We start from the raw sequence: 26,989 nt of genomic DNA, 5'->3' as shown, positions 1-26,989 counted from the left end.
TGATGTCCTGCATGGGTGTTTTTCTTATTGCATTGATAATAGCCATACAAATACTTACATACAAAATATTTTAGAAGATGACACTTTGCCAAAATATGATAGGACCGCTGTGTGTTTCGAACTTATTAATGAAAAGGAGGAATCCCCCAAAGTTTCTTCTATTGTTTCTGGAAATAAATCAGGTTATGTGGAGAAGCCTCCCTTCAAGCCTCTTCCTCCTAAAGAAGGGAACGAGGAGAATGAAGAGAAGAAGAAGAAGAAGAAGAAGAAGAAGAAGAAGTGAACGAAGAAGAAGAAGAAAAAGAAGGAGAGTAAAGAGAAAGAGGTAACGGCATATCCCCGCGTGAATGAGATAACGCTAGGTAACCGTAAGTATGTTGCTCCTAATGATTATTATGATAATGAATCTGAATACAATGATCTTCCTATGCCCTTTACATACATTAGTGATCATGATTTGAAAGAGCACACTAATTTTGATATTGCAAATCTCTGGGAAACTAATTCTGAAAATAATGATGTTAATAATTACCATAGTATCAGTACTATCCATGCTTCCTCCCATAATGATATAGAAAGCTCTAAGCTTGGGGAAGAGGTGTTTGAAAATCCTTTTGCTATTGATAATTATGTGTTTGATACATCTCCTTCTAATAACAATGATGGTATGGTCACAGATAAACCGACTGTGAAAGATAACTATTCTATTTCTTATGATGACACTGTGCCTCCGACCTTTAATGATTATTATAAAGAATGCTATGATATAGGTTATAACTATCCTTATGAAACGTGTCATAGTTATGATTGGATTGCCAAAAACAATTCCCTTAATATGCAACTTGTTTACCATGTTCAAATTCTTGATAATAATCTTGCTCCAATTACTATTAATGAGAAGAACTCTTCTTATGCCAAAATTAATGATACTTCTATGCATATGAACCATGATAAGAATATTTTAAGTGATGGGTATATTGTGGATTTCGTCAATGATGCTACTGAAAGTTATTATGAGAGAGGGAAACATGGTTATATGCATCTTAATAATATTAAGTTTCCCCTCTTTATGTTGAGAATCTTGAAGTTACAAGTGTTTTATCCTCTTATGCTTGTCACTTTGTTCTTCATTAATTCATTTGTGTACAAGATTCCTTTTCATAGGAAGCATGTTAGGCTTAAATTTGTTTTGAATTTGCCTCTTGATGCTCACTTTTGCTTCAAATACTATTTCTTGCGAGTGCATCATTAAAACTGCTGAGCCCATCTTAATGGCTATAAAGAAAGAACTTCTTGGGAGATAACCCATGTGTTTGTTTTGCTACAGTAGCTTTGTTTTATATTTGTGTCTTGGAAGTTGTTACTACTGTAGCAACCTCTCTTATCTTAGTTTTGTTGCATTGTTGTGCCAAGTAAAGTCTTTGATAGAAAGGTTGATACTAGATTTGGATTACTGCGCAGAAACAGATTTCTGTCTGTCACGAATTTGGGCAGAGTTCTCTGTATGTAACTCAGAAAAATCTGCCAATTTTTGTGTGTGATCGTCAGATATGTACGCAACTTTCATTCAATTTGAGCATTTTCATTTGAGCAAGTCTGGTGCCTCTTTAAAATTCGTCTTTACGGACTGTTCTGTTTTGACAGATTCTGCCTTTTATTTCGCATTGCCTCTTTTGCTATGTGGGATGGATTTCTTTGTTCCATTAACTTCCAGTAGCTTTGGGCAATGTCCAGAAGTGTAAAGAATGATTGTGTCACCTCTGAACATGTGAGTTTTTGATTATGCACTAACCCTCTAATGAGTTGTTTTGAGTTTGGTGTGGAGGAAGTTTTCAAGGGTCAAGAGAGGAGGATGATATACTATGATCAAGAAGAGTGAAAAGTCTAAGCTTGGGGATGCCCCGGTGGTTCATCCCTGCATATTTCAAGAAGACTCAAGCGTCTAAGCTTGGGGATGCCCAAGGCATCCCCTTCTTCATCGACAAAATTATCAGGTTCCTTCTCTTGAAACTATATTTTTATTCGGTCACATCTTATGTACTTTACTTGGAGCGTCTGTTTGTTTTTGTTTCTGTTTTTGTTTGAATAAATGCTTGTGTGGGAGAGAGACATGCTCCGCTGGTTCATATGAACACATGTGTTCTTAGCTTTTAATTTTCATGGCGAAGGTTGAAACTGCTTCGTTAATTGTTATATGGTTGGAAACGGGAAATACTACATGTAGTAATTGGTATGATGTCTTGAATAACTTGATACTTGGCAATTGTTGTGCTCATGATTAAGCTCTTGCATCATATACTTTGCACCTATTAGTGAAGAAATAGATAGAGCTTTTTAAAATTTGGTTTGCATGAGTGGTCTCTCTAGAGTCTAGATATTTTTTGGTAAAGGTGTTTGAACAAGGAAGACAATGTATAGTCTTATAATGCTTGCAATATGTTCTTATGTGAGTTTTGCTGTACCAGTTCATGCTTGTGTTTGTTTCAAATAACCTTGCTAGCCTAAGCCTTGTATTGAGAGGGAATACTTCTCGTGCATCCAAATCTTTGAGCCAAACACTATGCCACTTGTGTCCACCATACCTACCTACTGCATGGTATTTCTCCGCCATTCCAAAGTAAATTGCTTGAGTGCTACCTTTAAATTTCTATTCTTTATCTTTGCAATATATAGCTCATGGGACAAATAGCCTAAAAACTATTGTGGTATTGAATATGTACTTATGCACTTTATCTCTTACTAGCACAAAACCCGTGCGTTGCTACGGCTGAATAAATATAGGTCTAGCTCCATGAATAATTAATCGGTTTCTTCATTTGCAATCTCACATTATGCAGTATTTTATCACTAACTTAATCTTGCAGAATACTGATGTACGATGCAGAGTACCTTGTGTTTGCTCAGTGACCCGACGCGAAATCTCAAAATAGATACCATCAAACTTCTTAAACCAAGCAACTCATAAGCATGCTCTCTTTACACACGAAGTGATCTTGTGAAGCTAGATATTGCTATTATTTATCCGGCAAGACAATATGAGTGCTAGTAGCATTCACGAACGAATTAGTACTTATCTCCCGTAGGATGCAGGCATACAGCTAGTTGCATGTGCTTGCCACCATCTTTTTTCACATCTCGAAATTTTGTTAGTACCTTCCCGTGTGGTGAATCTCTGGGAGGAAGAGTGAGGTTGTTCGTTGTGCCCTGCTAGGGAGAAAAAGTCAGCAGAGCTACCCATGGCTGGTTTCAGCCGTCAGCGACGGCGCCGCTTGCCACCGGGACAACTGCCGACAGAGCTACAGAGATGTACGGGCCGAACCAAACGTGCAGCAGGCATGTTAAGGCTAACCCATATGCTGATAAGCAAGATCAATTAATTACCAGCCATGTAATGTCGGGACCTGCATCTGCCTACTCACGGAAACGATATGTACTAGTGGTTGGGGCGCCCCATGGGGCGCCTCCTCACCGTACGGTGGCTGTCCAATCCCGTTCCAATAGCAGTCATATTTTATTTTATAGTATGTTTGTTTGTTTTTTCACCACTCCCCCAAACGCTGCCCAAATGCCTCGTCAATACGAAAAAATACAGGTTACGGGAAAAGCAATAGTCAATCAGGCTGTACGAAAAGCAAACGTTACATGTTACATCCCCTGTCCATGATTTTTCTTCTAGTGGCTAGGTTACAACTCATACACCCATATACACCCCTACACAGCTACACACAGCTTAGCTGGAGTCTTTTTAATGAACGTGGATTAATCTAAATCTACCTTAAGTAGTATCTGGTACCAGCAAACCGTCCTCCTTGCCATACGGTAGCAGCCCAATCTCATCATCCCAATCACTGTCCAATTTCATTTTCTGTTGGTTCCTTTTTGCCGTATGCTTCGATCAATTCTTCTGAGGGACCGTCGCAGTTCTCTTTGTTCACAATTTTCCTGTTGGCATGCTGCTCCTGTCCAGTTTTCGATGTGAAAGCTCTCAGTCAGATGCTTCATCGAGTCATGGGAGGTACATGTCTTGGACCTTGGCATGCAAATCCGCATGGTCGTCTTACCAGGAACTGTCATGTCATCCTATCATCATCGATTAATTCTGCCAAAAAAGGGAAAAGAGAAAGGCCTCTGTAAATGGTGTGATCTCTAATTACGACCGAAATAATAATAAAATGAGTAGGCAATAAGCATGATAATAGTTTCATCAATGAAATAATTCATCCTAAATGAGCTATATAAATAACTAACATGACGATAAGCATGTGCAAAAGTTTTGTTTAACCTCAAAATAGGTGTAACCCTTTCTAACAGAAATTAGAATGCAAAAGAGAGTTGAACCCAACTCAATGCGGATATTAAAACATAATGAGCAATAGAGGAAAACAAGTTCATTCAGTTCACATAACATTCTTCAATAATAGAACAATGTGGTTTTTTCGGCCCAAGAAGGTAAATCAACTCAAGTCTGCGCATCATGAAAGATGAAGTACCTTACATAAAAATAATGAAATGCGGTGCTAAATTATGTATGGCACCATGGTGAACATAGATCCTTACTTCATCCTATTACCTAGAATAATTAGACTTATGAAGGGCTAATCATCGCCCCAAATACGACACCCGTTGGCAGACTATGGAGAGATGGAAAATACATCAAATCTATCTCCAACCTAAAAAAGAGAAGGCCGAAAGGCATTGTAGAAAATGAATATGGTGCAAGACTAACTTAAGAAAGTTAGTACAAGGGAATTTTATGATGAAGCAGGTAGGAGCTCACATTCCTTTTCTTTTTTAGAAACTTCATTATACTCTAGTCTGACCTCTACCATCCAATTGTCCTAGTGTTCATAACCTATATCGGGTAGAGGCAACAATCTTGCAGCGTCTTATTTATCTCTAAATACTTAGGAATGTAACTACCCCAAACATTTTCTACAATAGAGATAAATGCTATGGATACACCCTAAGATGAAAAATGTATCATTAGTATGCATTAGAGTCTCTCTGAAATAGATTATCATATAATCTTTTAACAATACTGCTAAAACATATCGTAGCAAGAATTACAATAAATTGGAAGGAATGTCGTTGTACCAATGTACCTATACTATATATGGCATTCTGTCAATGGAAGAATAAAAAATGTTTAGAGCAGCAGAGCAGTGCACCAAGGTACCTACACCGTTCTCACATGAACAATAATTTACCTGAACTTCTTCGAAAAAAACCATTTAAGGAAGACGTACACACGCGATTGGAACTATGTCAAGTATCTGATGGACATGACAAGACAATCTTGGCATTATTAGATATATAGGAGCAGACGCACAAATTTAATAGAGTTAATAGTGGTGCAGAAGTTAGTTTCTCCAGACCTGATTATCCCAGAATCGATGTATGAACAGAAGCAAAATGTTTGAAGAAACCCCGGTCAATAAGCAATTAGATGAACTCAAAACAATTTGGAGTGCCCCACCACTCCTAGGATGATCTTTGGCCATATCTAAATTTTGTTCTTTGTGTCGTATGAATCAAGAAGTTATGGAATAACAACATTGTATGCATTCCTTCAAATGGAGAAAAAGGAAAATGCTACCACTATAAAGTCATAGTACCCTGACCTATTTATTGTTACCCCTAATTATGAGCTATAATAGAAAACGTGGACCATGATCAACATGATTGTTCAAGAAGAACTGAAGAAGCAAAATAAGACAGGTAGATTGTACGTTGCAAGAAAATAGTATGTAAGAATACCTTGTCTGGTCTGTAATCATTTCTGGAGGATCAGGTGGGTTGGCAATGAACAGGGAAGCTTACATCATCCAAACCCATTTCTTAAAATTTTCATGAACTTCTGATCACCTGCAAAAGAACAAAAGGTTAGATTCTTACCAGAACAAAAATTTCATGGTGGCAGGTTAACAAATTTATTTATTGTGGGAAGCAAATAAAGCAGACAGTCCTAGAACAGTATGCAAATAGAGAAAATATTTGACCAAATTTTCATGAAAATAACATGTAAATCTTTTAAATTAATTACCTCAATTCCCACATAGGGAGCCACCTGAATTCCAACTAATTGAACATTCTCATCCAAACTTTGCTACACATATTTCTGTCATGCAGATCTCATCAAGTTTCAGCTAGGTCTAGATGCAGAGAAATCATGAGGTCGAGTTTGTGAACATCATCTGTGTAAGTATATGTTTTTTTAACAAATTCAGACAGTGTATGAGGCATATGATACTCCTTACACGGACGGCCAATGCATGAATGCCTATGGCAACATGTGGAATATGATACAGTGATTTTTTTTTTTTTTGCGAATTATGATACAGTGAATGAAATATGAAATCCAAGGTGTATCCTGATTGGTTCACTTTTTTTTTTGCATCGGACATAAAAACAAATGGAACCATCATCTTACCTAGTTTTAAATTTTATCCGTTCATGCCAATTGGTTTCTTCGAGCTCAGATATTGCTTTTCTACAGATTTCTGAAGATAGCTCATTATCTATTGTCTTATCTGGAAATTTTACACTTCACTGATGCTCCGCAGCCAACCTACAAAGTGAACCAAACTTGAAGTTCTACAAAGTGATGATGCCACACATTTCAGTATTTTAGAGCTTCTGGACAATTATTTGTTTGTACGGTTAAGCAAGCAAAAAAGATTCAACGACATCATAAGCGACAAAATATTTTGCGTGATTACTCAGGCTGTCTAATTATACTGCCAGGAGGGAAAAACGCTCTAACAAAGTCACAAATCAATCATAAATTTTAATTAACAACTAAATGTCACTTAAGCCATGGCTGAAAAGAAAATTGAATAAGAGGGAGAGACAGAGAGCTCACCACAATGACCACCCAAGTGCACCAATGGGCCACGATTGCATTTGCTCGCCAGTGACGTGCGCTGTATATGAGCATGTGTAGGCAGTCAAAAAAACATCAAGCAAATAGATTCAGCTGTATGAAGCATAACAACAAACATGTAGAGGGCCCTAACACAAAAATTATATGCCAAAGATTTTTTGCATCAATTATTTGTGTGAAATCAGTCGGTCTAAAGATTAATTTCCTGTACACACTGTACCCAGGACGTAGCAGGCTAAACACAACTTATCATGGTCACTGGAGCACCCACGTGGGAAAATAAAATTGAAGTTCATTGCTTGTCTTGTCTAGTTGTCTGCATACTCTGAAGTCTGAACGGTGTGCACCTCCATCAAGTAAAACAACCTTCTGATCCTGCTGAAACGATGCACAAATCAGGTTGTGTAAAGGATTGAGGAGAGGGGAAAACAAAGAAAAACAGATCGAACGCTGAAATGGAAAATTCGGAGAAAAGACGTTCTAGGAGATGAGATTTGGGGAATCACCTGACTGCTGCGGTGCCGTGAAGGAATATTTGTCGCTGCCGGTCCTGCTGCTTTTCTAGTTGGTTAGTTGTTCTCCTCCACTGGTCTGGAAACAAGAGAAACGGGATATTCAAAGGAAGAAGTAAAAGAGAAAGAAACTTAGAGCTGCTACAGACAAAGCTTAGCTTACCGCCACGGCCACGTGTGTTCGGCCCACCGAGCACGAAGGAGAGGCAGAGCGAGGGGGTAGTGCGAGCTCATCGAGGGAGAAGGATGGAGGAGGAGAGGTGGGGCGTTCCATGGAGGCAGGTCGGGGTGGCATCGCAATGGAAGGAGGACAACAACGCGGGTCGTGGGAGAGAGGAACAAACGAGGAAGAGAATGAGGCTGGCGGCGGCTCGGGGCTAGGGTTTTACCCCGCGTTGAGGGGAACTGGGAGTGCACGAACGGCGGGGATTGACGCGGGCTGCGCTCCTAGATCGAACGACTCACGATGAAGAGCGCCAGTTGGCTATCGTGGAGCGTCCTGGGATAGGGCAAACATACACGCACTTGCTTGTTCTCAATTATTGCTAGCTTCGTCCTTCGATTCGACAGTATTGGCCGGCGGCCTGCTTACAAGAACTTTTCCTTTCCACACGGCTCCCGGCCACGGGCCACGTACTGCCTCGACTTGAATGTTGAAACGAGAGAGACGACCATCAGATAGGTAATTGGGGCAACTGATCAGGGCATCAGGTGCTGGCTGGTGGAGGTCCCCTACACGTCGACGATTACCGTGGCCGCGCCGCCAGGCAACCGGATCGGCGCTGGCCGCTAGTGAGTCCATGATCGTCAACTCTGACCCTAGCATCTCCGTCCACATTGCATAGGCCGCCGTTGAGGATGGCCAGGCTCATTGGATCGGCGCTGGTGCGCCCATGATCGTCGACCCCGAGTCTCCGACCCTGCCATCGTCACCTATTGCGAAGGCCGAGCCACGGGTTGTCGACCTACCATGCCAGCGCCCCTGAGAGGTATGGATAGGAGAAGTGGGGCGGTTACGACGTCTTCTTTTCTTGCAGATCGATTGAACCGTCATCGCACTCGCACGCCGTGGTTTATATTTGAGTGGGACGGGATGGGGACAGACTCCTGTTAGATTACAACTGCTATGGCTATGGGACAAAGAAGGACGAACGAAAGTATACAGAACAAACCTTTTTTTCTTGAAGGCCGGAGATCTTTTTAATCGATCGATGGCGATCTTTTTGACGTACCAAAAATTAATCTGGTGCCCTCGTTGCTACGTGTCCGGTGCGGACGCAGACTGAACCGAGTCCCTGTGTATGGTCTACGCTGATAGATTGGTGGATCCTAGTTGCGCCATGAGATGGACGGCCGTGATTTCGCGACGTACCAAACCAAACCACGGAAACACTTTTCCCTTTATTATTAGGTATAGATTAAGTTGCTTGTTGTGCGATAACCATGTTTCTGGGGACGCCATCAACACTTTGTTGAATATCATGTGAGTTGTTATGCATGTCCGTCTTGTCTGAAGTAAGGGAGATTTACCACTAGTTGAATGGTTAGAGCATGCATACTGTTAGAGAAGAACATTGGGCCGCTAACTAAAGCCATGAATCATGGTGGAAGTTTCAGTTTTGGACAAATATCCTCAATCTCATATGAGAACATTAATTGTTGCTAATTGCTTATGCATTAAAGAGGAGTCCATTATCTGTTGTCTATGTTGTCCCGGTATGGATGTCTAAGTTGAGAATAATCAAAAGCGAGAAATCCAATGCGAGCTTTCTCCTTAGACCTTTGTACAGGCGGCATAGAGGTACCCCTTTGTGACACTTGGTTAAAACATATGTATTGCGATGATAATCCAGGTAATCCGAGCTAATTAGGACAAGGTGCGGGCACTATTAGTATACTATGCATGAGGCTTGCAACTTGTAGGATATAATTTACATAATGCATATGCTTTATTACTACCGTTGACAAAATTGTTTCTTGTTTTCAAAACCAAAGCTCTAGCACAAATATAGCAATCAATGCTTCCCTCTGCGAAGGGCCATTCTTCTACTTTTATGTTGAGTCAGTTTACCCATTTCTCTCTATCTTAAAAGCAAACACTTGTGTTAACTGTGAATTGATTCTTACATGCTTGCTTATTGCACTTGTTATATTGCTTTGCATTGACAACTATCCATGAGATATACATGTTACAAGTTGAAAGCAACCGCTGAAACTTAATCTTCCTTTGTGTTGCTTCAGTGCCTTCTACTTTGAATCTATTGCTTTATGAGTAACTCTTATGCAAGTCCTATTGATGCTTGTCTTGAAAGTATTATTCATGAAAAGTCTCTGCTATATGATTCATTTGTTTACTCATTGTCTTCATCATTGCTTCGAATCGCTGCATTCATCTCATATGCTTTACAATAATGTTGATCAAGATTATGTTGGTAGCATGTCACTTAAGAAATTATCATTGTTATCGTTTACCTACTCGAGGACGAGTAGGAACTAAGCTTGGGGATGCTTGATACGTCTCAAACGTATCTATAATTTCTTATGTTCCATGCTAGTTTTATGACAATACCTACATGTTTTGTTCACACTTTATATCGTTTTGATGCGTTTTCCGGAACTAACCTATTGACGAGATGCCGAAGTGCCAGTTCCTGTTTTCTGCTGTTTTTGGTTTCAGAAATCCTAGTAAGGAAATATTCTCGGAATTGGACGAAATCAACGCCCAGGACCTTATTTTCCCCGGAAGCATCCAGAGAGTCAGAGAGGCACCAGAGGGGAGCCCTGGGGGCCCCACCCCACAGGGCGGCGCGGCCTGGACCCTGGGCGCGCTAGCCTATGGGGGGGCCACCCCCTGGCTCCTCCGAGGCCGCCTCTTCGCCTATTAAAGCCGTCCTGACCTAAATCTTCGACACCGATTGACGAAACACCCGAAAACCTTCCAGAGCCGCCGCCATCGCGAAACTCAAATTTGGGGGACAGAAGTCTCTGTTTCGGCACCCTGCCGGGATGGGGAATTGCCCCCGGAAGCCATCTCCACCGCCATCGCCGTCTCCATGATGAGGAGGGAGTAGTTCTCCCCTGGGGCTGAGGGCTCTACCGTAGCTATGTGGTTCATCTCTCTCTTTGTGATCTAGTTGTGTTACTCTGGTGATGTTATTAAAGTAGTCTATTCCTCCTCCATGATGTAATGTTGACAGTGTGTGCATCATGAAGTACTTGGTGTAGGTTATGATTGTGATCTCTTGTAGATTATGAAGTTAACTATTACTATGACGGTATTGATGTGATCTATTCCCCCTTTCATAGCTGATGTTGACAGTGTGCATGCTATGTTAGTACTCGGTGTAATTGCGTTGGTCTATCATGCACTCTAAGGTTATTTAAATATGAACATCGAATGTTGTGGAGCTTGTTAACTCCGGCATTGAGGTGCTCTTGTAGCCCTACACAACTAATGGTGTTTTTCATCCAACAAGAGAGTGTAGAGTGGTTTTATTATGTGATCAATGTTGAGAGTGTCCACTAGTGAAAGTATGATCCCTAGGCCTTGTTTCCAAACATCGAATCTCCGTTTATTTACTGTTTTGTTGCATGTTTACTCGCTGCCATATTTTATTCAGATTGCTATTACCACTCATATACATCCATACTACTTGTATTTCACTATCTCTTCGCCGAACTAGTGCACCTATACATCTGACAAGTGTATTAGGTGTGTTGGGGACACAAGAGACTTCTTGTATCGTGATTGCAGGGTTGCTTGAGAGGAATATCTTTGACCTCTTCCTCCCTGAGTTTGATAAACCTTGGGTGATCCACTTAAGGGAAACTTGCTGCTGTTCTACAAACCTCTGCTCTTGGAGGCCCAACACTGTCTACAGGAATAGAAGCGTGCGTAGACATCAGTTGCTATGCATGTTCATCTTGTCTGAAGTAAGGGAGATTTCTCATGATTAAATGGTTTGAGTATGCATATTGTTAGAGAAGAACATTGGGCCGCCAACCAAAACCATGTATCATGGTGGAAGTTTCAGCTTGGACATTAATCCTCAAATCTCTTATGAGAATATTATCTGTTGTTGAATGCTTAAACCATAAAAGAGGAGTCCATTATCTGTTTTCTATGTTGTCCCGGTATGGATGTCCTCAAGTTGAGATCTATCAAAATTGAGAAATCAAATGTGATCTATCTCCTTGGACCTTTGTACAGGTGGCATAGAGGTACCCCTTTGTGACACTTGGTTGAAACATACGTAATGCAATGATAATCCATAGAAATCTGAGCTAATCATGACAAGGTGCGGGCACTATTGGTATTCGATGCATGAGGCTTGCAACTTATAGGAGGTTTTATGCATAACACATATGAATTATTACTACCGTTGACAAAATTGTTTCCATGTTTTCAAAATAAAAAGCTCTAGCACATGAGTAATCTCTGCTTCCCTCTGCGAAGGGCCTTTCTTTTACTTTATGTTGAGTTAGTATACCTACTTCTTTCTATCTTAGAAGCAAACACTTGTGTCAACTGTGTGCATTGATTCTTACATGTTTACTTATTGCACTTGTTATATTACTTTATGTTGACAATTATCCATGAGATATACATGTTACAAGTTGAAAGCAATTGCTGAAACTTTAATCATCCTTTGTGTTGCTTCAAAACCTTCTATTAAGAATCTATTGATTTATGAGTTAACTCTTATGCAAGACTTATTGATGCTTGTCTTGAAAGTACTATTCATGAAAAGTCTTTGCTATATGATTCAGTTGTTTAGTCATTATCTATTTGTTAACAAACTATAGACCATTGCTTCGAATCACTTCATTCATCTCATATGCTTTACAATAGTATTGATCAAGATTATGATAGTAGCATGTCACTTCAGAAATTATCCTTGTTATCGTTTACCTACTCGAGGGCGGGTAGGAACTAAGCTTGGGGATGCTTGATACGTCTCAAATGTATCTATAATTTCTTATGTTCCATGCTAGTTTTATGACAATACTCACATGTTCTATATACACTTTACATCATTTTGATGCATTTTCCGGTACTAACCTATTAACAAGATGCCGAAGCGCAAGTTCCTATTTTCTGTTGTTTTTGGTTTCAAAAATCCTACACATGAAATATTCTCGGAATTGGACGAAACAAAATCCCACAGTCTTATTTTCCATGGAGCCTTCAAGAACACCGAAGAGGAGATGAAGAGGGGCCACGATGCGGCCACCCCACATGGCGGCACGGTGGGGCCCCTGGCCGCGTCGGCCTATGGGGTGGGCCCCTTGGGCGCCCCCCGACTCTGCCCCTTCGCCTATTTATTCCTTCCATCGTGAAAACCCTAGTACCGAGAGCCACGATACGAGAAAAGTTCCAGAGACGCCGCCGCCGTCAACCCTACCTCGGGGGGTTCTGAAGATCGCCTCCGACACCCTGCCGGAGAGGGGAATCATCACCGGAGGGCTCTACATCTCCATGCCCGCCTCCGGACTAATGCGTGAGTAGTTCATCCTTGCACTATGGGTCCATAGCAGTAGCTAGATGGTTGTCTTCTCCTCTTGTGCTATCATGTTTAGATCTTGTGAGCTGCCTATCATGATCAAGATCATCTATTTGTAATGCTACATGTTGTGTTTGTTGGGATCCGATGAATATGGAATACTATGTCAAGTTGATTATCGATCTATCATATATGTGTTATTTATGTTCTTGCATGCTCTCCGTTGCTAGTAGAGGCTCTGGCCAAGTTGATAATTGTGACTCCAAGAGGGAGTATTTATGCTCGATAGTGGGTTCGTGCCTCCATTGAATCTGGGACAGTGACAGAAAGTTCTAAGGTTGTGGATGTGCTGTTGCCACTAGGGATAAAACATCAATGCTTTGTCTAAGGATATTTGTATTGTTTACATTACGCACAGTACTTAATGCAATTGTCTGTTGTTTGCAACTTAATAATGGAAGGGGTGCGGATGCTAACCCGAAGGTGGACTTTTTAGGCATAGATGCATGCTGGATAGCGGTCTATGTTCTTTGTCGTAATGCCCTAAGTAAATCTCATAGTAGTCATCATGATATTTATGTGCATTGTTATGCCCTCTCTATTTGTCAATTGCCCAACTGTAATTTGTTCACCCAACATGCTATTTATCTTATTGGAGAGACACCACTAGTGAATTGTGGACCCCGGTCCATTCTTTTACATCTGAAATACAACCTACTGCAATCATTGTTCTCTGTTGTTCTTTGCAAACAAACATCATTCTCCACACCATACGTTTAATCCTTTGTTTACAGCAAGCCGGTGAGATTGACAACCACACTGTTAAGTTGGGGCAAAGTATTTTGATTGTGTTGTGCAGGTTCCACGTTGGCGCCGGAATCCCTGGTGTTGCGCCGCACTATACTCCTTCACCAACAACCTTCACGTGGCCTTCATCTCCTACTGGTTCGATAACCTTGGTTTCTTACTGAGGGAAAACTTGCTGCTGTACGCATCACACCTTCCTCTTGGGGTTCCCAACGGACGTGTGCTTCACGCGTCATCAAGTCTATGTACAACTTCCTGACACACTGTTGATGAGTCGAATCATGCCGTATGGAGAAGCCAAGACACTTACCACGGCATACCATATGGGTATTTTCAAAGCAATACTCGAAATCATGCAACACAAATCTGTGGAGCTGTTGTGTTCACCATATTCACATGTGCCTCATGCCGAGGAAGATGAGGATCCTTCCTTGAACCACCTGGTTATGGCACACAAACATCCTGAGGTAGCAGCCCAACACATGGATAACTGTAAGTCTTTATTGACTTCTATGTACCTACTGCACATGAAGATGGTGGAGGAGGTCACCCACAAGCTAGATGAGTTCACATACCCTGACAAAGTCCAGGCTCGAATGCATGAACTTAGGGCACAACCACAACACACCACACCTTTCTTTAAGCTAAACAGTTTTGTAGATTTGAGTGACCAGGAGCCGAAAAGAGAACCACTCACACCCAACTTCGTTCCACACTATCCACAAGTGTCAGCATCATATGGCTCGGGAAATAGGGGAGATGATTCCAGAAACCTAAACTGCCCGGAGTCACCAATCGAGAACTCGACTGGCTGGCGTTTCGGGGAACAATTTGGGGATGAAGGATAACCCATCACTTGTGATACAGATGATGAAGGGGGCGAGGTTAACCAAAATATTAACCAAAACTATGGATAGGAAGAGAAAGGTACTGACTCCATTTCTTTAGACTTGGAGATGGGGGTATCCAAAACATCTCAGTACGAGGTAGGTGAGAGTTCTGGAGTGAAGAAGAGGAAGATCGAAGAAGATGAGGGGGCAGGTGGATAGAAACCCTTCATTGATGGCGAGTGAGGGAGGTGTGTATCCTACTGGGGATACATACGAGTCATTGTCCAGTTACTTTGGCATGACAGATATCTGTCTCGGTACTTCATCCGATTCAGACTACATCCCTACTGGAAGGACATTTGTTCCGGACGGTGTCCGGAAGACCAACCAATGTACCGGATGGACTCCAGGAATGTACGCGGAGGTGAATGAAGACGATGAGGAGTAGAACTCTGGAGAAGAAGAATGTAGTATAGGTGGTATTGTACTAGAACATATTTTTAAAATTCCGTTGGCTTGGGCTTTGAGCCAAATAAGTGGTTATATATACCACATGTAATATATGTGTGTAATGTTATGTTATATACAGTGTATATACATAATAAATGTTTGCTTTGGATTTGCTTATTGATTTCATTGTGTGACTAGTTCTGGGCAATGAGTTGAGCTCAGAAAACATTTGCATGGTGTAATTATGAGTAATCACTCTTTGTTACAGGACTAGGGGGAACATGGCGTTAGTTGAAACCGAAGATGCTCAAAGAGAGCGGGAGGCGAGAGAAAAAAGAGGAAGCAGATGCATCAGCTAGAGAGGAGAATGCACCACCACCACCACACCCAGTGATGCATCCAGATTTCCAACAATACATGAGAGCAATGGAGGAAGATAGGAGGAGGTACCAGGAAAACCAAAACAAGAATATGCAGGACTTCTTTACTCATGTCATTAACGACATGGGTAATGAAGGCAAAGGAGTAACCCTATCAGACTTTCAAAATGCAAGACCACTACCTTTTGCATCAGCTCCAGAACCAATGGATGCAGAAGACTGGCTCATGGATACAGAAAGGAAGTTGAAGACCGTTGGATGCAACGATGAGGAGAAGATTTGGTATGCCACTTATCTGTTGTCAGGACCAGCGGCATCATGGTGGGAGAACCTTGTGGCAGTACACCCTCCAGAAAAGGTGTTCACCTGGGAGGAATTCAAGAAGAAGTTTTGGGATGCTCATGTTCCGGAGAGCGTGGTGGAGTTAAAGAAGAGGGAGTTTGACGAACTACATCAAAACACTGCACCAATCATGCAGTATGTTCGTGATTTCAACAGGCTGTCAAGATATGCACCTGAGGAGGTTGACTCAGATGAGAAAAGAAAGAAGCGATTCATGAAAGGCATGAATCCATACATGAAGATGCAACTGAGGTTGGCACGGACTGCAGAATTCCAGGAACTGATTGACTCGGCAATCACTTTCGAGGATTACTACAGGCAGGTCCAGGAGGATATGAGGAAGAGGGCTCGTATCGAGCCAAGGAAGTACCCAGTCAGTAAACCAACACCAGACCGGAGTTTCAAACCCTGATTCCGACCTACTGGTAATCAATAAACCAGGGAGGTCAGAATCAGAACCAAGAACCAGATTATCTGTCACAGTTGTGGACAGAAGGGACATGTGCAGAAGGACTGTCAGAAGCCCAGGATCATATGTTATGGTTGTGGGAAAGAGGGACACATCAAGCCAGAGTGTCCGAACAAGGCATCATGGAGCAGACAGAACTCGGGGGGACGACGAGTTTTAGGTGCAAACAATAACAACAACAACAACCGCAACTACTACAACAACAAGAGGGGCAAACCATATGGAAAGCTGAATTGCACAACCTTGGAGCAAGTGGGAGAGTCAGATCAAGCAGTCTTAGGTACGCTCAGCATTCTTACTCATCCTGGCAAAGTCTTATTTGATACTGGGGCAACCACATCATTTTTTTGCACGGGAGTTTGTGGAAAATTTCGGGCTTAGATGTTCTAAGTTAGAATACCCCATAACTGTCTTATCTGCGGGGGGAACGATCTTAGTAACCCACGTGAAAGAAGCACAGGTCATAACCATAAGTGACTGTGTATATTTCGCGGACCTATTCATCATTCCCATGAAGGATATATCAGTCATCTTAGGAATGGACTGGTTGACGGAGAATGGAGCAGTGATTAACTGTGGAGACAAAACAGTATCACTTCGCAATTCCATGGGAGGTCAGATAGTGTTCCAAGGAGATAAGTATACTCAGTTGGAGATAGGATTAGAGCTTAACAGTCTGAAGGAGGTGAAGATTGAAGACATCCCTGTAGTAAATGAGTTTCTAGATGTATTTCCTAAGGAACTACTGGGAATGCCACCCGATATAGAGATAGAGTTTACAATAGACCTAATCCCAGGCACAACACCAATAGCTCAACCACCATATAAGATGGGACCAAAGGAGCTTGTGGAACTGAAAGCTCGGATCGATGAGCTGGAACAGAAGGGATTTATCCAAGAAAGTGTTTCACCATGGGGTACACCAGTTATTTTTGTGGATAAAAGAGATGGAGTTAAGAGAATGTGTGGAGATTACAGGAATCTTAACAATGTAATAATCAAGAACAAGTACCCTTTACCTAGGATACAAGATCTTTTTTATCAAGTTCAAGGAGCTGGAGTCTTCTCAAAGATAGATTTAAGGTCAGGATACCATCAAATTAAGATCAAAAAGGAAGATGTTCCAAAAACAGCGTTCGTATCAAGGTATGGACATCATGAATACTTGGTTGTACCATTCGGACTAACTAATGCACCAACTATTTTCATGAATTTGATGAACAAAATATTCATGAAATACCTGGACAAGTTCGTGATAGTGTTCATTGACGACATTTTGATCTATTCCAAAGATAAAGCAGAACATGCCAAGCATTTGAAGATAGTTTTGCAGATTTTGAGAGAACATCAACTGTATGAAAAGTTCAGCAAGTGCAAGTTTTGGTTAGATAGTGTTGAATTTCTTGGACATGTCATAACCAAAGAAGGAATAGCGGTGAATCCAAGCAAGGTTCAGTCAGTATTGGATTGGAAGTCACCCAAAAATGCTAAGGAAATAAGAGGATTTCTTGGAATGGCAGGCTATTATCAAAGATTCATTGAGGGATTTTCAAAGATTGCAGGACCAATGACCAAGTTACTCAAGAAAAAAAACCCCATTTGTGTGGACTGATGAGTGTGAAGCAAGTTTTCAGACACTCAAGGAGAATTTAACCACAACACCAGTGTTAGCAGTTCCTGAACCCGGAAAGGATTACACGGTGTATTGTGATGCTTCCAAGACTGGACTTGGATGTGTTCTAATGCAGGATCGTAAAGTGATAGCTTATGGATCAAGACAACTAAAGCCACATGAACATAACTAGCCAGTACATGACTTAGAGTTGGCGGTAGTTGTGTATGCTTTGAAGAGTTGGAGACAATTTCTTTATGAATCCAAATGTGAGTTATATACAGATCATAAAAGTTTGAAGTATTTCTTTACCTAAAAGGAATTAAACATGAGACAAAAGAGATGGTTAGAGTTGATTAAGGACTATGAACTGACAATCAACTATACACCAGGCAAAGCTAATGTAGTAGTGATACGTCTCCAACGTATCTATAATTTCTTATGTTCCATGCTAGTTTTATGACAATACCTACATGTTTTTCTCACACTTTATATCATTTTGATGCATTTTCCGGTACTAACCTATTAACAAGATGTTTAAGTGCCAGTTCCTGTTTTCTGCTGTTTTTGGTTTCAGAAATTCTACACAGGAAATATTCTCGGAATTGGACCCAACGAAGACAGAAGTCAATACTTTGATGAGACGGATCCAGAGAGCCAGAGAGGGGCCAGAGGGGGGCCAAGGGGCTCCCACACCATACTTGGGCGCGGGCCCACCCCTGGCCGCGCCACCAGGTGGGGAGGGCACCCTGGTGCCCCTCCGAGGCCGCCCTTCCGCCTATATATTCTCCCCGTCGCGAAAACCCTAAAATAATCAGTCATATTCCACGAAGAGTTTCGTAGCCGCCGCCATCGCGAAGACAAGTTTCGGGGGACGGAATCTCTGTTCCGGCACGCCGTCGGGACGGGGAATTGCCCCCGGAGTCATCTCCATCGACACCACCGCCATCTTCATCGCCGTTGCTGTCTCCCATGATGAGGAGGGAGTAGTTCTCCCCCGAGGCTGAGGGCTCTACCGGTAGCTATGTGGTTCATCTCTCTCTCCCATGGTGTGATCTTTATGTGATCATGAGCTTTGTGATCTAGTTGAATATGTAGATGTTACTCTTGTCTATTATGCACTCTAGAGGTTACTTTAATATGAACTCCGGAGTCACTCTCCACGGTGTGATGGTGACAGTGTGCACATCGTGTGTGATTCCTTTATGACATTGTGGAGCTTGTTTACTCCGGCTTGAGGTGTGCTTTTGTAGCCCTCCACAATGAATGGTGTTTGTCATCCAACAAGAGAGTGTTTGAGAGTAGCATTTATTTATTAAATTATGTGATCATTGTTGAGACTGTCCACTAGTGAAAGTATGATCCCTAGGCCTTGTTTCTAAGCATTGAAACACCGTTTCCAACAAGTTCTGCTACATGTTCGCTTGCTGCCATTTTTATTTCAGATTGCAACTACTACTTATAATCATCCATATTACTTGTATTTCACTATCTCTTCGCCAAACTAGTGCACCTATACATCTGACAAGTGTATTAGGTGTGTTGGGGACACAAGAGACTTCTTGTATCTTAATTGCAGGGTTGCTTGAGAGGGATATCTCTGAACTCTACCTCCCTGAGTTCGATAAACCTTGGGTGATTCACTTAAGGGAAACTTGCTGCTGTTCTACAAACCTCTGCTCTTGGAGGCCCAACACTGTCTACAAGAATAGAAGCACACGTAGACATCAAGCTATTTTCTGGCGCCGTTGCCGGGGAGGTAAGGTAAAAGGTATTCACATCCTCCGACTACTAAGCTATTTCCTAGCACTGTTGCCGGTGTGTGAGTGCTCGAAGCTATCTCCTTTAGATTCTGCAATTTTATCTTTTTGTCTCTTGTTTTTATTTTTCACTAGTTAGGCATAATGGAAAACAACAAATTTAGTGAGCTTTTTAATCTTTTTCCTGAGTTAAGACATGAATTGTTTGATGCGAAAATTAAAAACCTATGGAACCTTATTTGCATGCTAGTAGCAATGTTATTAGTATGAACGCAATTACTGCTAATGCTATGGAAAAGTCTAAGCTTGGGGAAGCTAGTTTTCATGATCTTTTTAGCTTCCCAGCTTTAGGGGAGAAAATTTGCTCTGATAATACTTTATCTCCCATATGCGATAACTCTAATGATGCTTGTGATATTTTAAATCCACCTACTGAAAGTATTCCTTTCAAGATACCTATGAAAATTGTTAAACTTGCTATGAACAATTGCTATTTTGGAGATGGGACTGTCCATCCTAGTGATCATTTACTCTTTATACATGAATTATGCGAGTTGTTCGAGAGTGCAGGTATTTCAAAGGACCAAGTTAAGAGGAAGCTATTCTCTATATCTCTGAAGGGCAGAGCTGCAGAATGGTATAAGATGCTGAAGAACGGTCGATCTATTGGTTGGGAGGAAATTGTACCTCTCTTTTATTCTAAATTTTATCCTCCTCATGAAGTGCATGTTGATAGGAATTACATTTATAACTTTTATCCTCGTGATGGAGAGAGTATTTCCCAAGCATGGGGGAGATTGAAGTCACTAATGTTCAAATGTCCCATTCATGAGCTCCCCCGTAATGTTATTACTAATAATTTTTATGCAAGGCTTTCAGGACACCACAAGGACTATCTAGATGCCTGTTTGGAGGGATCTTTCACAAGCAAGGAGGTTGAAGCTAGATGGGATCTTCTTGAAAGAATTCAAAGCAATACTGAAGATTGGGAGAATGACAAAGGTAAGGAATCAGGTATAAACTACGAGTATGATTGCATTAAGTCTTTCGCTCAAACTGCTGATTTTCAAGAGCTTAGTGCTAAATATGGTCTTGAGCCTCAAATTATGGTCGATTGCTATAGAGCCTTTGCTTCTCATATTAATGTTCCTAAAGAAAATTGGTACATGTCTCATGAACCTTTTAAAGACACTTGCATGGAAAATGAAATTGTTGTTAATGATTGCAATAAACATGCTCAAACTTCTGAAAATGATATTTCCTATAAGCATGTTAATTTTTGTGGAGTTCATAGACCTTGTGTAAAGAATAAAATTGAAGAAGAATATTGTATCCATCATAGGAATGAAAAAACTAGAAAGTGGTCTAGGGCTCTAGATGATCTTGGTGAAAAAGTTTGTGCCCTCTATCCTTTTATTTGTGAACTTTGCCATAGAGTGGGTCATTTTAATTTTCAATGCTCCTCCAATGATAATTCGAACCTTATGAGTGCTGCAAATTTGTATTGTGATGATGAAATCACTCCTAATCAGCATGATGAACTTACTTTATTTTTGGGGTGTGAAGAGTTATTGAGAAAAACTTCTTTGGTGGATATGAGTGCTCTTGATATTAATAGTGTCCTGCATGGGTGTCTTTCTTATTGCATTGATAATTGCCACACAAATACTTACATACAAAATATTTTAGAAGAAGACACTTTGCCAAAATATGATAGGACTGATGTGTGTTTCAAACTTATTAATGAAAAGGAGGAATCCTCCCAAGTTTCTTCTATTGTTTCTGGAAATAAATCAGGTTATGTGGAGAAGCCTCCCTTCAAGCCTCTTCCTCCTAAAGAAGGGAACGAGGAGAAGGAAAAGAAGAAGAAGAAGGGAACGAAGAAGAGGAAGAAGAGGGGGAATAAAAAGAAAGAGGCAACGGCATATCCTCGCGTGTATGAGATAACGATAGGTAACCGTAAGTATGTTGCTCCTAATGATTATTATGATAATGAATCTGAGTACAATGATCTTCCTATGCCATTTACCTATATTAGTGATCATGATTTGGAAGAGCACACTACTTTTGATATTGAAGATCTCTGGGACACTAATTCTGAAAATGATGATGTTAATAATTGTCATAGTATTAGTACTATCCATGTTTATTTCCATAATGATATAGAAAGTTCTAAGCTTGGGGAAGCTGGTTTTGATGAGCATGATATTTTTAGTCCCCCAAGCATGGAGGAGAAAATTTATTTTGGTGATACTTTACCTCCGATATATGATGATTACAATGATGACTATCATATTTTCGGTCCACCTACTATTGAGGAGAAGATTAATTATGATTACAATATGCCTCCTATATATGATGATTATGGTGATGAGAATAATAATGATAGCTATTTTATTGAATTTGCTCCCACTACAATTAATAGTAATGACTATGCTTATGTGGAGAGTAATAATTTTATGCATGTAGCTCATGATAAGAATGTTTCATGTGATAGTTATATTGTTGAGTTTGTTCATGATGCTACTGAAAGTTATTATGAGAGAGGGAAACATGGTTATATGCATCTTAATAATATTAAGTTTCCCCTCTTTATGTTGAGAATCTTGAAGTTGTTGTGCTTGTGTTGCCTTTCTATGATTGTTGCATTATGCTTACATGACTTGTTTATTTACAAGATTCCTTTTCATAGGAAGTGGGCTAGACTTAAAAGTGTTTCTTATTTGCTTTTGATGCTCTCTTTTGCTTCAACTCTTATTTCTTGCGCGAGCATCATTAAAATTATTGAGCCCATCTTAATGGCTATAAAGAAAACACTTCTTGGGAGATAACCCATGTTTTTATTTTGCTACTGTTTTGTTGTGTCTTGGAAGTTGTTACTACTGTAGCAACCTCTCCTTATCATGTTTATTTCGTTGTTGTGCCAAGTAAAGTCTTTGATAGTAAAGTTGATACTAGATTTGGATTCCTGCGCAGAAACAGATTTTTACCTGTCACGAATTTGAGTAGATCTCTCTGTAGGAAACTCGTAAAATGCTGAAAAAATTCATGCGTGATCCTCAGATATGTACGCAACTTTCGTTCAATTTGAGATTTTTCATTTGAGCATGTTAAGTGCCTCGAAAAAATTCGTCTTTACGGACTGTTCTGTTTTGACAGATTCTGCCTTTTATTTCGCATTGCCTCTTTTACTGTGTTGAGTGGATTTCTTTGTTCCATTAACTTTCAGTAGCCTTGGGTAATGTCCAGAAGCGTTAAGAATGATTGTGTCCTCTCTGAACATGTGATTTTTTGATTATGCACTAACCCTCTAATGAGATTGTTTTGAGTCTGGTGTGGAGGAAGTTTTCAAGGGTCAAGAGAGGAGGATGATATGATATGATCAAGAAGAGTGAAAAGTCTAAGCTTGGGGATGCCCCCGTGGTTCATCCCTGCATATTTCAAGAAGACTCAAGCATCTAAGCTTGGGGATGCCCAAGGCATCCCCCTTCTTCATCAACAACTTATCAGGTCACCTCTAGTGAAACTATATTTTTATTCCGTCACATCTTATGTGCTTTACTTGGAGCGTCTGTTTGTTTTTATTTTTGTTTGTTTTTGAATAAATTCGGATCCTAGCAATCCTTGTGTGGGAGAGAGACACGCTCCGCTTTTTCATATGAACACTAGTGTTCTTCGCTTTTACTTTAATATTCATGGCTAAAGTTAAAAGCCGCAGCACTTATTGTTATTTTGTTGGAAACAGAAAATGCTTCATGTGGTAATTGGTATATTGTCTTGAATAATTTGATACTTGGCAATTGTTTTGAGCTCTCATGGATCATGTTTAATCTCTTGCATCATGTAATTTAAATATATTAGTGGAGAACTACTGTAGAGCTTGTTGAAATTTGGTTTGCATGATTGGTCTCTCTAAGGTCTAGATATTTTCTAGTGAAACTATATTTTTATTCCGTCACATCTTATGTTCTTTACTTGGAGCGTCTGTTTGTTTTTATTTTTGTTTGTGTTTGAATAAAATCGGATCCTAGCATTCATTGTGTGGGAGAAAGACACGCTCCGCTTTTTCATATGAACACTTGTGTTCTTCGTTTTTAATGTTCATGGCGAAAGCTGAAAGTCGCTTCATTTATTGCTATTTGGTTGGAAACAGAAAATGCTTCATGTGGTAATTGGTATATTGTCTTGAATAATTTGATACTTGGTAATTATTTTGAGCTCTCAAGTAGATCATGTTTAAGCTTTTGCATCATGTAGTTTAAACCTATTAGTGGAGAACTACTGTAGAGCTTGTTGAAATTTGGTTTGCATGATTGGTCTCTCTAAAGTCTAGATATTTTCTGGTAAAAGTGTTTGAGCAACAACGAAGCCAGTGTAGAGTCTTATAATGCTTGCAATATGTTCTTATGTAAGTTTCTTTGCATCGGTTCATACTTGTGTTTGCTTCAAACAACCTTGCTAGCCAAAGCCTTGTACTGAGAGGGAATGCTTCTCGTGCATCCAAAACCTTGAGCCAAAACCTATGCCATTTGTGTCCACCATAACTACCTACTATGTGGTATTTTTCTGCCATTCCAAGTAAATACTTCATGTGCTACCTTTAAACAATTCAAAACTTTATTACTCCTTATTTGTGTCAATGTTTTATAGCTCATGAGGAAGTATGTGGTGTTTTATCTTTCAATCTTGTTGGGCAGACTTTCACCAATGGACTAGTGGCATATACATCCGCTTATCCAATAATTTTACAAAAAGAGCTGGCAACAGGGTGCCCAGCCCCAATTAATTAACTTTCATTAATAATTCTCTTCACATGTTTTGCCCTGATTTATCAGTAAGCAACTTAATTTTGCAATAGACACTCCTCCATGGTATGAGAAATGTTGGAAGGCACCCGAGGATTCGGTTAGCCATGGATTGTGAAAGCAAAAGGTTGGGAGGAGTGTCATCTATAAATAAAACTAAAATACATGTGTAAACAAAAGAGAAGAGGGATGATCTACCTTGCTGGTAGAGATAACGTCCTTCATGGGAGCCGCTCTTTGAAAGTCTGTTTGACAAGGGGGTTAGAGTGCCTACTACCATTCGTTGACAACAACAAACACCTCTCAAAACTTTATTTTTTATGCTCTCTATATGATTTCAAAACTTGAAAAGCTCTAGCACATGATTTAATCCCTGCTTCCCTCTGCGAAAGGGCCTTTCTTTTAATTTATGTTGAGTCAGTTTACCTATTAGTGGAGAACTACTGTAGAGCTTGTTGAAATTTGGTTTGCATGATTGGTCTCTCTAAAGTCTAGATATTTTCTGGTAAAAGTGTTTGAGCAACAACGAAGCCAGTGTAGAGTCTTATAATGCTTGCAATATGTTCTTATGTAAGTTTTGTTGTACCGGTTCATACTTGTGTTTGCTTCAAACAACCTTGCTAGCCAAAGCCTTGTACTGAGAGGGAATGCTTCTCGTGCATCCAAAACCTTGAGCCAAAACTTATGCCATTTGTGTCCACCATAACTACCTACTATGTGGTATTTTTCTGCCATTCCAAAGTAAATTGCTTGCGTGCTACCTTTAAAAATTTCATTCCTTGTCTTTGCAATACATAGCTCATGGGAAAGTAGCCTAAAAACTATTGTGGTAATGAATATGTTGCTTACGTATCTTAGTTCTTATAAGTTGCTTGTTGAGCGGTAACCATGTTTCTGGGGACGCCATCAACCTGTTACACCTTTGTTGAATATCATGTGAGTTGCTATGCATGTTCGTCTTGTTTGAAGTAAGGGAGATTTCTCATGATTAAATGGTTTGAGTATGCATATTGTTAGAGAAGAACATTGGGCCGCCAACCAAAGCCATTTATCATGGTGGAAGTTTCAGCTTGGACATTAATCCTCAAATATCTTATGAGAATATTATCTGTTGTTGAATGCTTAAAGCATAAAAGAGGAGTCCATTATCTGTTTTCTATGTTGTCCCGATATGGATGTCCTCAAGTTGAGATTTATCAAAACTAAGAAATCAAATGCGATCTATCTCCTTGGACCTTTGTACATGTGGCATAGAGGTACCCCTTTGTGACACTTGGTTGAAACATATGTAATGCAATGATAATCCATGTAAGTCCGAGCTAATTAGGACAAGGTGCGGGCACTATTGGTATTCGATGCATGAGGCTTGCAACTTATAGGAGGTTTTATGCATAACACATATGAATTATTACTACCGTTGACAAAATTGTTTCCATGTTTTCAAAATAAAAAGCTCTAGCACATGAGTAATCCCTGCTTCCCTCTGCGAAGGGCCTTTCTTTTACTTTGTGTTGAGTCAGTTTACCTACTTCCTTCTATCTTAGAAGCAAACACTTGTGTCAACTGTGTGCATTGATTCTTACATACTTGCTTATTTGCACTCATCATATTACTTTGTATTGACAATTATCCATGAGATATACATGTTGAAAGTTGAAAGCAATTGCTGAAACTTAAATCTTCCTTTGTGTTGTTTCAAAACCTTCTATTAAGAATCTATTGCTTTATGAGTTAACTCTTATGCAAGACTTTTTGATGCTTGTCTTGAAAGTACTATTCATGAAAAGTCTTTGCTATATGATGCAGTTGTTTAATCATCATCTTTACCATTGCTTTGAATCACTTCATTCATCTCATATACTTTACAATAGTATTGATCAAGATAACGATAGTAGGATGTCACTTCAGAAATTATTCTTTTTATCGTTTAACTACTCGAGGGCGAGTAGGAACTAAGCTTGGGGATGCTTGATACGTCTCCAACGTATCTATAATTTCTTATGTTCCATGCTAGTTTTATGACAATACCTACATGTTTTTCTCACACTTTATATCATTTTGATGCATTTTCCGGTACTAACCTATTAACAAGATGCCGAAGTGCCACTTCCTGTTTTCTGCTGTTTTTGGTTTCAGAAATTCTACACAGGAAATATTCTCGGAATTGGACCCAACGAAGACAGAAGTCAATACTTTGACGAGACGGATCCGGAGAGCCAGAGGGGGGACAAGGGGCTCCCACACCATACCTAAGCGCGGGCACACCCCTGGCCGCGCCACCAGGTGGAGAGGGCACCCTGGTGCCCCTCCGAGGCCGCCCTTCCGCCTATATATTCTCCCCGTCGCGAAAACCCTAAAATAATCAGTCATATTCCACGAAGAGTTCCGTAGCCGCCGCCATCGCGAAGACAAGTTTCGGGGGACAGAATCTCTGTTCTGGCACGCCGCCGGGACGGGGAATTGCCCCCGGAGTCATCTCCATCGACACCACCGCCATCTTCATCACCGTTGCTGTCTCCCATGATGAGGAGGGAGTAGTTCTCCCCCGAGGCTGAGGGCTCTACCGGTAGCTATGTGGTTCATCTCTATCTCCCATGGTGTGATCTTTATGTGATCATGAGCTTTGTGATCTAGT

General features: G+C 40.5%; 2 long non-coding RNA genes across 3 annotated transcripts; both read right to left on the bottom strand.

Annotated features, from left to right (window-relative positions):
• Positions 1 to 3,592: 3,592 nt before the first annotated feature.
• Positions 3,593 to 7,164, bottom strand: LOC127334295 (uncharacterized). 2 transcript variants are annotated; one of them, XR_011752249.1, is made up of 4 exons: positions 6,431 to 6,856; positions 6,044 to 6,152; positions 5,758 to 5,865; positions 3,593 to 4,099 (listed from the first exon to the last, which is right to left on the bottom strand). It is a non-coding gene; the product is annotated as an uncharacterized lncRNA (long non-coding RNA). The 2 variants fall into 2 exon arrangements; XR_011752248.1 differs by lacking the exon at positions 3,593 to 4,099 and adding an exon at positions 6,863 to 7,164 and having other exon boundaries at positions 6,431 to 6,568.
• A 31-nt stretch (positions 7,165 to 7,195) lies between these two features.
• On the bottom strand, positions 7,196 to 7,937 carry LOC139835253 (uncharacterized). Its single transcript, XR_011751036.1, has 3 exons — positions 7,559 to 7,937; positions 7,390 to 7,474; positions 7,196 to 7,258 (listed from the first exon to the last, which is right to left on the bottom strand). It is a non-coding gene; the product is annotated as an uncharacterized lncRNA (long non-coding RNA).
• Between the last annotated feature and the right edge of the window lie 19,052 nt (positions 7,938 to 26,989).

The sequence above is a fragment of the Lolium perenne genome, chromosome 2, assembly GCF_019359855.2.
Source record: "Lolium perenne isolate Kyuss_39 chromosome 2, Kyuss_2.0, whole genome shotgun sequence".
In the NCBI taxonomy this organism is placed as follows: Eukaryota; Viridiplantae; Streptophyta; class Magnoliopsida; order Poales; family Poaceae; genus Lolium; species Lolium perenne.
The sequence above is the reverse complement of the archived record's forward strand: the minus strand, read 5'-3'. Positions and strand labels throughout refer to the sequence as shown.